Genomic DNA, 13,828 nt, shown 5'->3' on the forward strand with positions numbered 1-13,828 from the left:
AGAGCAAGATTAAGGAAAACTCCACTGGATCTCGCCGATAACAGCACCGAGATCTAACAGCTGATTCTACTACAGTCCACTGATGTAAAAACAATAAGGTTTTTATGTCCAGTGCAGACAATTAAAATTGGTTCCCCTCTAATTGGATTGAAATGGAAAAGAGTACCATTCGGTCTCAGATCCAGTCCTTTTTTGCTTAGAGCCACTGTGAATAAACATCTTTAATCTGTTAAGTCTCGTTTTCATGACAGAGTGAATGAACTCAAGGAACAGTAGTATATTGACGACTATTAAGAACGGATGGACAGCGTTGAATCATCCAAGAAAAGAGACGAGGAAACAAACACTCTGTTTCATGAAGCAACGAATAGCAAAAGGCTTCTACAGTATCTAGTAGAAAAAGGACTAATAAACTATGCAGTAGGTCTATCTATCCCCTTCTTTTGACAACCAACATAATGTGCTCGAGATCCAGTGTGATATTGGTTCCCATTCGTTTCAATTTGAGCAATCTTCAATCGTTCAAGTTGCAGAAGAAATGGGAGAAGGCATCAATAAAGAAAACAATTTAGTGTATTGGCAAAATTTTCGATCCACTAGGTTTTTTAGGCTCCAACTACCCCATTACTTAAAATAATTGATCAGCATTTATGGGAGAATTAAATTGAATGGGATCGAATTGCCCCAGAGGAAATTTAACAATCCTGGAAGGCGGTGATGAAAGATGATGAAAGAATCAATTTCAAACAACTAAAAATCACACGAAGGATAGGATATGGAAACAAGATAAAAGATGCAGACGCACGAGATTCACGTGTTTCCCTCGGAAGCTCGGATCCATCGGAAGCTGTGTACGGAGCGGGAGCATACGATTGGCTCCAGAAAATAAAATAAAATCCTACGTCACCCTTCGCACCAGTAAAACAAAATTTGCTCCTCTACTCCAAAGAAAGGTTCCATTGCCAAGATTGAAGTTATTAAGTTCTCTATTAGCAGTTCGTTTGGGAGAAGCTGTTGCAAACACGCAGCACCGGAAGATTATTATTGGTAAGATTCGCTGTCACTGAGCTGTATACAAGGAGAAGAAAATAAATGGAAGCCACTCGTCAGGAATCAATTTGAAACAATCCCGAATGTATCTGATAAAGGAAGCACTTCCCAGGTATTTAGAATCTAGTCAATCTTGCTTTGTGGGGAAGGCACAATACGTCCAATTTTGGCTCATTATGGCAATATTTTCTTTTTTCAATGTATTTTGCTATGTGTCCCTAAGCTGGCTAATTTCGAATATTTTATAAATTTGTAGATAAAATTCACAAAAAAAAATACAATATATTTCATAAATCGTTTGAGTTTCATTTCTCTGCTTGGCCTTTGGTGTTTGGCAATATAACGCTGTGGATTGTGTAGTAAATACTGAAAGCAGACTAAAATAAGCAGTCAAAGACATGTTTGATAATTCATTTCAATTTCGCTGTTGTAACCCTTTGCATTTAATCGTGTCTTCTATGTGATAAAAAATGTCTAAGCGACGGTTTTCGAAATGCAGAGACGAATCCCTATAAACAAGCCAAAGCATCAGTAACTAGTTAAATTTTCTAATATATTTCTACAAGTTCAATGAAATTCACAATGTTTTACATAAAAAAACCTGTCTTCATAAACACATGGCTCTTCGAGAAATATTTTAAAGATTTTCTGATTAAAAAAGTAAACCCACATGACACTCTTGGCCATCCATTTCGCAATGCCTGTTCTGTGTTCATCTCGGAACAAGAAGTTCAACATATCTTCGCACATGAAAACCAAAGATGTTAAGGAAGCAATGGAGAGATATGTTGAAAAACAACAACAGGGACATATAATTGATGCATTTTTAAGTAATCCGGTTGAAAACCATGCCAAGTCGTTGGAATTAAGATTGGCTTTATCGGTTACCCAGTAAAACCTTGCCTTCTCATTGCTTTTAGAGATAAATCGGCGTTTTTTAAAAGAACTTCCAAATAACCATGTTCTTAATCGTGTGTCGATGGGGAAAACGAAGACTTCCAACGTTGTTCGAGAAGGTATTTGCAACAAGATCGTAAACTTGCAAATCACGTTCATTTTCTATTTTTTTAATTATGCTGTAGGAAGATTTGTTACGACTGAATTAGCAAACATCGAGTCAGGAGCGCTTTTGATTCTGTCATAATCGATGAAAGCACAGGTTAGTTCACTTCTCATTATACTCAAAATTTTGTTATTCGTTGCATAGTAATCGTTACTTTCTTTTATCGCAGATATATCAACGAAAATAAGATGGCAGTGGTGCTCTCTTTCTGGTGTGGAAAATTAAACTCGTTAATTCTTTAAATGGAACACTGCAAAGATGCAACAGTTCAAGGATTCTTCAAAGCATTACAAGCTGAACTTGCAAAGTCAAATGGTCGGATTTTCCGCTGACACATGTAACACCATGTTTGGCAAGCGCAATTCAGTCTCACATTAAGATTATCCTGTAAACAATGAACAAGGTGTGTTACAGAAAATAACACTTTCAAAAAAACAACTCGCGTCAGCTATTTTTGAGTAATTTCCTGGTCTTAGCGCAAGGTGGCCAAATCCTATCTCTCTTTCGTTGCTGAAAATAACAAGCGGAATTCCCATTTCACTGTTCTGCATTTTAGTGTTCGATGTTGTTCTCGTTGTCAGTTTGTGGTGTGAAGTTGGAAAAAAGCTGTATTACTGCCTTCACAAATTAACCTTGGTTCTATCAGCACTGAAAAATTTGATTTTTTCCAGAAACCTGGCTGGAGTGAGTGGGTACTAATTTTTTGTTTAAATATAAATTGGGCGCAGCCTCGGACTTCGAGTACAGCCCATTGTAATAGCAAGCCGAAATACATATACATTATTTACAAAAAAGGGTAATGTACACAAGCGAATAAAACAGTTAAAACCGAGGGGAAACTGGGCCAACAGCCAACTCTAGGACAAGGGGTAACGCTATGTCTTCATTAGATGAGTACTTGCCCGGCTAGGTTAAACCTGCCAGCCGCCAGCCGGCGACCGACGGTATAGCTAGTGACGGACACAGGAGCCCTGTTGGCAGTTCCTAGAGTGCGGCCTATGTGACAAGATGGGTGGGAGAGGGTTGGGGGCACGGGCGAAGAGAAAAAGGATACGAAACGGAAGGAGTAAATCCACCAAAAACAAGAACAACACTGCAGGATTGCCAAGCAATAAAAGCGACAGACGCGATGGTGAGTGGCCTCATCTAGAAGCGACTTGACTCGCTTGAGGAGAGGGTAGGCCAGGCGCCTAGTCATGACGGTGCAGCCGAGAGCCTAGGGCCAAAGCAATATCATGGATATCGTTTCCAGGCGGCAGCTACTAAATGTCATATGTATGGTTCTAGAAACTTTTTGATTGAAAACTTATTATTTTAGTTATTGGAAGATGTCGATAGAAGATTTCAGATCTGCAGACTGAATTAAGAGAAATGAGAACCAAATCTGAATGAGAAACAAATGTGGATATTGCTGGCCTCCGTGGCCAGACTTTAGCAGAAAAAATGCCTGCGCCAATGCCTCCGTAATATTTTTTTAAAGATATATAGTGAATGTACGAAACATTATTGCATTTTTTATTTACTACATTTGACTTTATTTTCTCATCTTTAGTTGAATCTGAAAATTCTTTTTCTTCCTTTTTCCATCTGGTGTTATCCCCCATCCCTGGCAATCTGTTCCCCGTCGTGTGCCATGAGCTCGTGGAACGACTCTTCTAATTCGCCGCTGTAATATCAAATTACGATAGTTTTGCTGAGGTTGGTTTTTAGGGGATCGCTCCCAAGGTTACTCTTCCACACAGAGAAAATTTTTGTGAAATTATTTTAATGTTTTAAGTTAAATGAAACACTTTTGTCGTGTTTTTTTTAATGAAAACAAATGTTTATTGAAAAGTCCGCCGGCATGGTTATTAGACAACAGATTTGGGAAGTTTTGTTTTGGACGGGGGAAGGGTAAAACTATACAATACCGTGTTTCCGCCAGTTTCTTCTAGAACGCCGGCATAGAAATAGACAACATAGTTGGGAAGTTTTTTTTTTGGGGGGGGGGGGGGTTAAAACTATAAACAGGCCACGTATCCGCCATTTCCTTTTAAAACAACAATTCAATTTTAAATTTGCAAATCAATTCACTTTTTTCAGGTGTTTCCCGCCTTGAAGTTTCCTGTCATTCAGGTTTCTCATCAAACGGGTAGTTTCATCTGTAACAAAAAAAAAATAAGGAAATAAGTAATTGAATAAGTGAAAATTTTGTTATCTTTATGTCATGCCACTAAGGAAACCATCTACGTTTGATAGATTGCAGTCAGGTATTCCTACCCTGCCTTGTCCCATGAGAAATTTAGTTTTCTCTAGTAGTTCGTCTCCACTTAAGATCGTGAAGTTCTCCAAGACTCCGAAACGATTTCGACTCCATAATATATGTAGATCACTTTTGTAGAAGGAATACCGGATCGGCGTAACTGATGCAAAAAGTTAGCCTATAAATAGATGAAAATAATTTTAAAATCATGTTGGAAGCTAACAATTATACCATGCACACTTACGTGATTAGAAATTTTTCCGGTGAATTTTCCAGGAGAATTCACCAGGAATTTTACGGCATCGTTTCCGGAGTAGTGAAACGAAACAACATCCTTCATGTTAAACGATGGAATTGGAAAACCGTCTCCATCGTTTCGAACGTGGCTGGTGCAATCAGAAATGAGGGACAGAATGGAGCCATTGATTCCACATTCTTCCACAACGTGAATTTCAAAGCTTTTCCCGAATTTTGTGTCCATAAAACGTGAAATAGCCTTGCAGATTTTTTTTAAACTCTTGATTAGTTACCAGTAAATGAGGTTTTTGAACTTACTCTTTGTTTTCAATGATTGTCTTGAGTAAATTCATGAAAAGTTGAGGATTAATGACTTGGAATGACGAGGAACGTGACACCAGTATGAGATATAGAACCGGACCCGTTACGCGTATTGGCACAACCGGCGGAAGAAACCATTTGTTTCGGCATACCCGAAATAACGCATGGCTGACACATTTCTTGAATCATAGAAATGTTGGAGTGTGAGCCTAGATGTCCATTGTTCAAACAGAAAACCCCGTGTGGTTCCTTGTTGAGGCAAATTTTCTGAACTATTCCATCTTTGACAATTTTAAATCCACTAGCTTTGTGTGATAGGGGATGGGTTATGGAGTTTTTATTTACTAGCACAATTGAAATGAACAAAAAAACAGAATAAAAATTTTCGGTGTTACGAGATAACATTGATTCAACTTACGAATAGTGCAGAATTTCTGAATCATGTCGTCCAAATCTTTCAATTTTTTATTTTTCAAAGCTTTATCCAAAAATTGGTCAGCAGTCACATTCAATTGACATTTGACAACTAGTTTTTTAGAGTAGTTATTTTTTGCGTTTATTTTTTGCTTTAACAACTTCCATCTCAGTTACACTGCTTCACGTCTGATGATGTTAAGTTCTAACTTTAAAATGTAACGAAAACTAGGAGCAGATGGAAATGTAGAATTTTTCAAAAATGGAGTCTTACTCGCTATTCTCCAATTGGTCGGCGATCGAAATTCGTATCGTAAGGTTTTTTTTTCAAAGAAAGTCTCAAGACGTAAATTTCTAAAGCTCGGAATTAAGTAGAACTCGTTTTACCACCAACTACACAATGGAGACCCGTTTAAGGAAAGGAAACAAAATGAAACTATATTTACTTCATATTAATTCCACATTTTTACTCATAAATCAATACATATTATATCGTTTCTTGTTCCTTACAATCCGCCAATCAATCTTTCATATCATTAATTGTTAATGACTAGAAATGGGCGACCACCATATCCATTGATGAAAATAGGAAGTTGCCACATATCCCGCCACTCAAACTACTCCATTCCATCAACATATTATTGGATGACTAGAAATGGGAGTCCACTATATCTATTACTGGAAATAGGTAGTCGCCACATATCCCGTCACCCAAACAACTCCAACCTCCTTTTCGTTCAATATCATTATTCACTTGCTCAAAATTCATCATAATTCATTGGATGAGAATATCCAATGTACAATCCAGTATCCATGATGATATATGGAAGGGAAATAAGAACACAGATGGACTTCTAGCCCATACAACTGGAGACTGAGCTCAACAAGAGGTGAGTTCGAGTTATTCCCAAGTGAGGAATAAATTGGCTCCAATTCACGAAGAAGTGTGTTGAGCCGCTTCGATTCTTTTGTGGATTTCACCAGATCAGCGTACGAATCAAGCTAATGCACAAGCATCTGCTCACTGAGGAATCGGTGACGTGACGTAACGCCCACAAGTGGCAAAAACGGAACGCAGCAACAACTGTAAAACGGCTGATTATTGATTGAAAGAATCCAATCCATCAACCTGTTGCAATTAGCTTTCAATATTGTCTTCTTTTTTTACAATTAAGTAGCAACTGAATCTTCCATGGCTCCTGTGCTAGCAGTAAAATTCTGAATGACAAGCTCAGTTTGGTATCCATGTGTTTGAAACTAATCAAAACAAAAGAAAATGTGCGCTTACACAGTTTAAAAAAAAGATACAACTTTTCTGTACAGTACCTTTAAAAAACAACTCGCGTTAGCTGTTCTAAACAATTTCTTGGTCTTGGCAAAAGGTGGCTAAATCCTATCTCATTTTCTTTGCCGAAAAGAACAAGCGGAATTCCCATTTTACTGTTCTGCATTTTAGTGTTCAAAGTTGTCCTCGTTGTAAGTTTGTAATGTCAGGCTGTCGGCCGCTTCAAACGATTTGTTGTCTTTTCAGTTTTCAGTGAAGCTGTGAAGTTGGAGAAATCTGTATTAAAGTTGCTGCATTCACAAATTAACCTTGGTACTATCAGCACTGAAAAATTTGTTTTTTTCCAGAAACTTGGCTGGAGTGATTGAGTACTATACGTCATGTATGTGCTTCTAGAAACTTTTTTATTGTTAACTTTCTATTTTTGTTATTGGAAGATGTTGAGAGAACATTTCAGAACTGCAGACTAAATTTAGAGCTAAAATTGAAATGAAAAAAATGTGGACATTGCTGATGGCCTCCATGACCAGACTTTAGCAGGAAAAGTGCCTGTGCCAATACCTCCGTAATATTTTTTAAAGATATAAAGTGCATTACTGCATTACTGAACTTAACTGAAGTTACTTGCATTACTGAACAAAAATCTATAAGTAGGAAAAATTATTGAATTAAACTCCACACTGCTTTCGACCCCTTTTTTAGTTTTTCTAGGTTGACATTAGCCCCTTATACAGGTATTCCAGGCACTATTGTTTGCAATGTATCTGAGATTTCAATCATATATTACGTTAACATTACCAAAATAATTGACTAAATATCTGGTGTACCCATAATCTTTTTGGCTTCTTCGGTTTTGTTTTTCAATTCTACATTCAATTCACCTAACCTTACGTAGGCTGCAATCATTGAACACTTTGGCATTTTGTATGCAACGTCCTTGCCTTTTACGCTTAGTGTCTAAAATTTAGAAGCTGTTAATTAAGTGATCTTTACTTGAGTTACTACAACATAGTATGTTGCAGTTACTCTAACACTTAAATACTCTAACACTAAACTAGGTATGTTGAACAAACCTTAAAAAATTGTCGAAGATCAACTGACATGGTTCTTTGGTTGTATTTCGCTTTCCCCATATATTCCATAGATTTAGCTGCACAGCCGATTTGTGAGAAAAAATCAATAGATTTTATTCTTTTTAAAATGACTTCTATGGCTTCTGTGCATTTCTGATGTTCGTCATGGAGTGCCTATGGGAAAAAAAACAGATTCTCAGATATCTTTCAACTAATTTGTGTGCTTATGTATAACACACGATGAAAATATTAAAAAAATACCTTATTTTTGGCGATGTCTTTTTTTTCTCATTAAGGTATTCCTTTACACTTAACCGTAAAGATATTTCTGGCATTTTTGTCATTTGTGACATTTTTGATTTTAGAAAGTACTTCTGTGACCGGAACTATTAATAAAGAAAAAAGTTGCCAGAGTTGTTTTTTGCGCCACTCGTGCCACTCGTTAACCACTCGCAGGGTATAATTGAAGTCCGTTGAGTTGAAGTTTTAGGTTGATTACAGATTATTGATCAAACTTCACCTCCCGCTTTAAGGGCACTGTTGAGTTTATACCTTTTACATTTGTTAAACATACTATATTTTGGTAATTTTCAGACACACGGTACTGCCCTATGCCACCGTTGTGACTATGGCGCTCGTCACGTATACGTCTCCGACAAGCCGATGACAGCCCACAACAGCGATGGCGGAGAAGGCAACAATGACAGCAACGGCGAGGGTGAAACGGCCGCCGAAGGTGATCCCGTCTCAAGTGTTTGAAGCATCGCCGACTACCACCTCCACAAGATCGTCGAGTGGTGCACAAGTCTTCCACTCTTCAAAAACATGCAGGTGAAATTAATTACATGTTTCATTGCGCATTTCGATTATTAATTTTTGCTGGGTTCTCAACTGGGTAGATTTACGACCAGATTTCGCTGATGATAAACACGTGGTGCGAGCTGTTCACCTGTTGCTTCCGCTCGGTGACCACTCCAGGCGGTATCCGCATTTCCCACGGAAAGTCCATCACCATGGAGCAAGCCCACGCCCTGGGCCTCAGCTCTTGCATCGAGCGCATGTTGGATCCACTTCACCGACCACTAGTGGAGGCTCCGAGTCGACCACTTCGAATCCGCCATGAAGCTCTACAATGAACTTGTGCTCCATATACCAGATCTGGAACGCACTTGCCCGGTAAGAACTGCCCGGTTTTATATTTCCCCCCTCCCTGTTGTGTCAGGTTTTTTCCAGCGGGAATTCCAACTGAAAATGTTTTTGTTTTGGAATGGATCGGACAGGTTGGCAAAACCATGCTGACCGTCAACTGTGAGGAAGACGGCCAAGGATTCAATGTGTTGATCACTTCACACTAACCGAATAAGAGAATTAATATTTTTTATAGTAATTTCTTTACTTTGGGTGACCTTTTGACGAAACAATTTCGGACTCGTTTGGCGTGTTGTCCGGACACGATTCTCGACTGTGATGGAAGCTCCGCACCGAAATGGATTCCCATCGTGCACGTGAAACTTGGCTTGCAGACTTACTGACTTACGGCATCGCTCTATGCAACCGTTTGGACAATGACGCCCGGTGCCGAGCTACGACTGCGAGATTACTACACGACAATCGATTTCTATAACACTGATCTCAATGAAACATTTTTTTATTATAAATTTTACTGTCAATCCATTGTATTTTCTTGTTGTCATTTAATACAAATATTCCATTTTAATAATATTGAATTACTGAAATGAAAAACTAAACGGAATGCGCCTTCAACATGACAAAAAACAACAAAAACATATTAAACTAATTAGGCACCTGATTATAGTAATTGGCCATCATTTCTCCCTCAATTCTTTTGCCACGTAAAGCAGCGATTACCCGCAATTTACTCTTAATATTGAGCATTGCACCTCTCAAATAGGCGGGTTTGTCTCTCATTCTACCCCACTCCATTTTAATCAGGCCCAACAGCTCTGCCAGATCTTGTGGCTGGATGCATTGGAGTTTAATTTTTTCTTCTATTCGTTGTAATACAGTGAAGAACGGGAAATATGGCTGGATTTGCAGGGCCATTTGATTTCTTGAATGTTGATGTTGCTATAGAGTTTCTTGAAACACACGAACGATGATGTGGTCAAGGCACAGCCATTGTCGTCGACAAAACTGAGTGGATTAATCCCAAAAAGAGCTGCTGCTTTCGAAACGAGATAGTTGTCCACCAGGTCTGTGATGTCTGAACCGTCGTCAAGAAGGGCAATTTCTCCAGCGCACTGAACAGAAAACCAGGCCCAAACACGGATGAATTTGACTCTTTTGTTATGTGAACTCTTGCGGTTGTTGGACCCGAAAATACATAACCAGCCTGGTGCATACTGATGAAGAAAAAAAGGGAAGTAAAAATGGGAACAGGGAAAATAAATAAATAAAACAACACTCACCTGGATGTTTGGATGTCGGCCAAAAAAAACGTTGTCCCAAGAACTACAGGAATGTTCCGTATCGAAAGAAAAGCCATGATGCCCTTTCTACTATGGAGACGTCTCCGCAGGATTTTTGTTCAGGAAAAAATTAGCTTTCTATACAAAGGGCAAATTGTCTGCGGGACAAAAAGGCTAGGTGGGAAATTCATGGAGGTTGCCTAGGTATCCTTAAAGCGCTCATGTTACGCAGGGCTGGGTAAGTATTTTATGGGCGCAGTGCTCGACCAAAAGATGAATGGTTAATGTCATTTTCTAAATATGAATTTACGGGGAGGGAATAGTAATATTCCTTTTAATATACGACTATCATTACAAGGTTAGGGGAGATAGTCTTTAGCCTAAGGATGTAAGAATAGAAGTTGGAGGAACTACAGTTATATTGTATAATTCATATGAGAAATATGTTTCATCTACTCGCTGGTGGCCACTTTTCTTTACAGCAAAAGTCTGCTATTATTACTCTTTATGAAAGGAATATTCCTAAAAATGACATTGGTCTTCAAATGCATTGCCATATTACCACGGTGAGGAAATGGATTAGGCGGTATAAGGAAACCATGGATGTTCATCGAAAAGGGGGATCCGGCAGGCCGTTGAAAACAACTCCCGCGCAAAACATTTGCATTCCAAGTTGTCAGAACGTGGCCTATCAATCGCTGCGAGAAATTAAAGGTAAATATAATTCGTTATCTTATACTAGTTATAGTGATTATACTGTAGACATATCGCCAGTGATTCCCATATTTATGGCATAATCTTTATTATAGATGTATGCCAATTGCCGATTTCTCTTCCCACTGTTTCCCATTCATCATTTCCCATTTTAACCATTCACCTCTGATGGCCTTTCTCCTTGGAAGAGAGATTCTTTTTTTTTAGAAAATTAGAAAGAGTGACTTCAAAAGTTTAAAACTTATTTATAGTACGAAGTTACTTCGTAAGACATTACCTTCTCCGCAACGATAATTTTTGGAACTCGAAAAACTTAAAGTGAAAGTAACTCTGATTGAAAGCGTACTAAAAAACAAATCTGCTGTGAACAAATTGAGTGCATTATTAAAAAAGAAATAAAAAAAGTTCCAAAAACTCTCTTCCACAAGTAGAATTTAAAAAAATAATAATATTTAAGCGCCCAATGACAAAAGTATACGTGTTTTTGTAGCATGCAACATCAAGAGCCGAAGGGTCCAAATAGTTGAATGTAATATTCGTAATGAGTCTAGTGGTGAATTTAGATATTAACGATTGCACCGCAAGGACCGAAATTCTCCGTGTTTTCTATAGTTGCCCCCGCGACAACTGCCCAAAAACTATTGCCCCCTTAGTTAATACCCGGGTTCAGGGTCTGGACAAGAGCAGCAAGACGAAATCAAAGAGAATAATAATTTCTTCAAATAAAGAAACTGTCTCTTAAAGTTTGGCAAAAAAGTAATTTATTTATAAGTCTGGAAAGCTTGATTTTGTCAATTGCGGCCTAACACATCCCTTTTCTTTGTTCTGATCAGTAATTTAAATCTGAATCTGCGTGATAGAGTGTGCAGTTTAAACATATCTTATGTATTACTTCTTTGTGTTTTCGATGAAAAAAAGTCGGTCCCGTTAGTTAATGGGTCAACTACAGTATTTGTATCTATCTTTATTTTAATTTTGGAATGCGAATGAATGGGATGTGTAATTTTCCCTTTGTTATTTTCGTCCCCTACCCCCTTGAACATGCTCCACTTTGACTAGGTTTAGATGAAAGTCTTCCAGTTTATCTCTGGCTATCCGAATCGTGGCCGATATCTGGCTAATGGATAATCTTTGGCTGGAAACTCCTGCTGTTGAAGGCGGCTGCGAGTCTGGCCACGTCGATTCTGGAAGGTATGGTCAACTGACCTGCCCTGTAGCCCAATAGGATTATTCGACTTGATCAACTGAGCTCTGTCCGCCATTTTCATGGGAGCGGGAGGCTGTGTGAGGTTGGATGAGATCACAGTTGGTAGAAGGGACAGAGGACGAAGGTTTATTTCAGGTTCAGCGCTGGACGAAATCGAATCCATATGTCATTGGTCTTTCGAACCTTAGTTTCATTCCACTTTATTCAGCTTTGAGTTTGCCATTTTTAGTCAATTGTCACTTCACCGAGAAGTCAGTTCACATTTTTCCAAGCTAGTTTTCTGCTGTGCTAGTTTCTCTGTCGTTGTGGTTACAGAAGTAGAGATAAATTAAGCGGTTAAACGAGGGACCTCAGCTCTTATGAAAAATGCTGCTAAATGTATGTCGATCGACCGAGCCATTTTTGGATAAGAAACGAGAGGAACGGTGCGAGGGCAAATTAAACGCCTGATCAGCTGCTGACGGAGGCAAGAGATTTGAATACTCTATTCGAAGGGGTCCTCGAAAAAGAAGAAACCAAACGAAAAAAAGGGATTTCATTTATGGCCATCAACGCCAAACACTCTATCACAAAACTTAGTTAGGTAGTAGCTTCTTGTGTTAATTCTCTACGAGCAGCCACCGTTACAGTATCCGAAGTAGAAATAAGAGAAACACCAAAGAAGCCGTTGAAACAACTCAGGAGGCCGCTGAGCTACCGCAGAACCCAACGAATGACGCCCAAGCCACTTTCAGAAGCAAGTCTCCAACAGATAAATCTGGGCGATTTTATTGATTAGTATGCTGTCGACAACTGGTGCGCGTTTATCCTTAAAAGCAGATCTTGAACCTTTCAGTGCAAAGACATTAGATTGGTTTGGTTGGATCAAATTAGTCAAAGCTTTGACGCACTAAACATATATCAGGAGAGAAGCTTGCGCTTTTAAAACGCAATTTAAGAGATGATCTTCAGACTAAAATACTGACTAGCCTGGAATGTGGAACAGTGAGGAGGGATGGGGGAACGGATCCTCAACACGTTTGGAGCCTGGCTCTGTCACAGATCGTCAGCAGTTTATTAAAACACTTAGTTTAGCTACCGAACAGTCCACCGCACAAGGACCTAAATCATTTTTGCGTTCACAGCGCACGGGAATCAGATCACGTCCAAAGATAAACATGAAGGTCCAGACTCAAGAAACTCTTCACGCCCTTTTTGTTTTATATGTGAAAGGGAGCATAAATTCGAATGATGTGACATATTTATCGCACTAGAGGTAAGCGATAGGTTTTGGTTCGATGTCCGCCATCAATTATGTTTTCGATGTCTCGGAGTAAAACTTTCAGCTCGTGGGTTGAGCCGGAAGAAACCGTGTGACGTGACTGATTGGAAGGCGTCTCATCACCTAATTTTGGACGATCCGATACAGCCCTCAACGAAAAAACAAGTGATCCTCTGCATTCATTGGGGAACGAGACAGCCATGACATCGCTATGGTGGCATGTTGCAATTAGAGATGGACCGTGACGAAAATTCAATGTTGGCAAATGTATTCGTGGACGAGGTGAGTAACTCGTCATTGATAAAAAAGTGCTTTGCTAAGACTCTTTGATTAGAAGACAAACATAAAGAGTTGTCAGTGGATGGCGCCGCCGAAATAGTCACGTTACCCCTCACAGCATATATTTGCGCTGCTTCTGATGAGATTCACACCATGAAATGTTCATTTTTACCAACCATCGCCAGCCCAACTCCCGTCATAATTTTGACTTTCTTGATTTACCGCTGGCTGCACCCAAAAGACCCACCAGCAG

The 13,828-nt window shown here is 39.1% G+C and overlaps 1 long non-coding RNA gene across 1 annotated transcript; it reads left to right on the forward strand.

Annotated features, from left to right (window-relative positions):
* The first annotated feature begins 8,148 nt into the window (after positions 1-8,148).
* On the forward strand, positions 8,149-9,343 carry LOC124200762. The gene is made up of 3 exons (XR_006877369.1): positions 8,149-8,516; positions 8,585-8,861; positions 8,966-9,343. It is a non-coding gene; the product is annotated as an uncharacterized LOC124200762 (long non-coding RNA).
* The last annotated feature ends 4,485 nt before the right edge of the window (positions 9,344-13,828 follow it).

This window comes from Daphnia pulex, chromosome 8 (assembly GCF_021134715.1).
Source record: "Daphnia pulex isolate KAP4 chromosome 8, ASM2113471v1".
NCBI classification, from domain to species: domain Eukaryota; kingdom Metazoa; phylum Arthropoda; class Branchiopoda; order Diplostraca; family Daphniidae; genus Daphnia; species Daphnia pulex.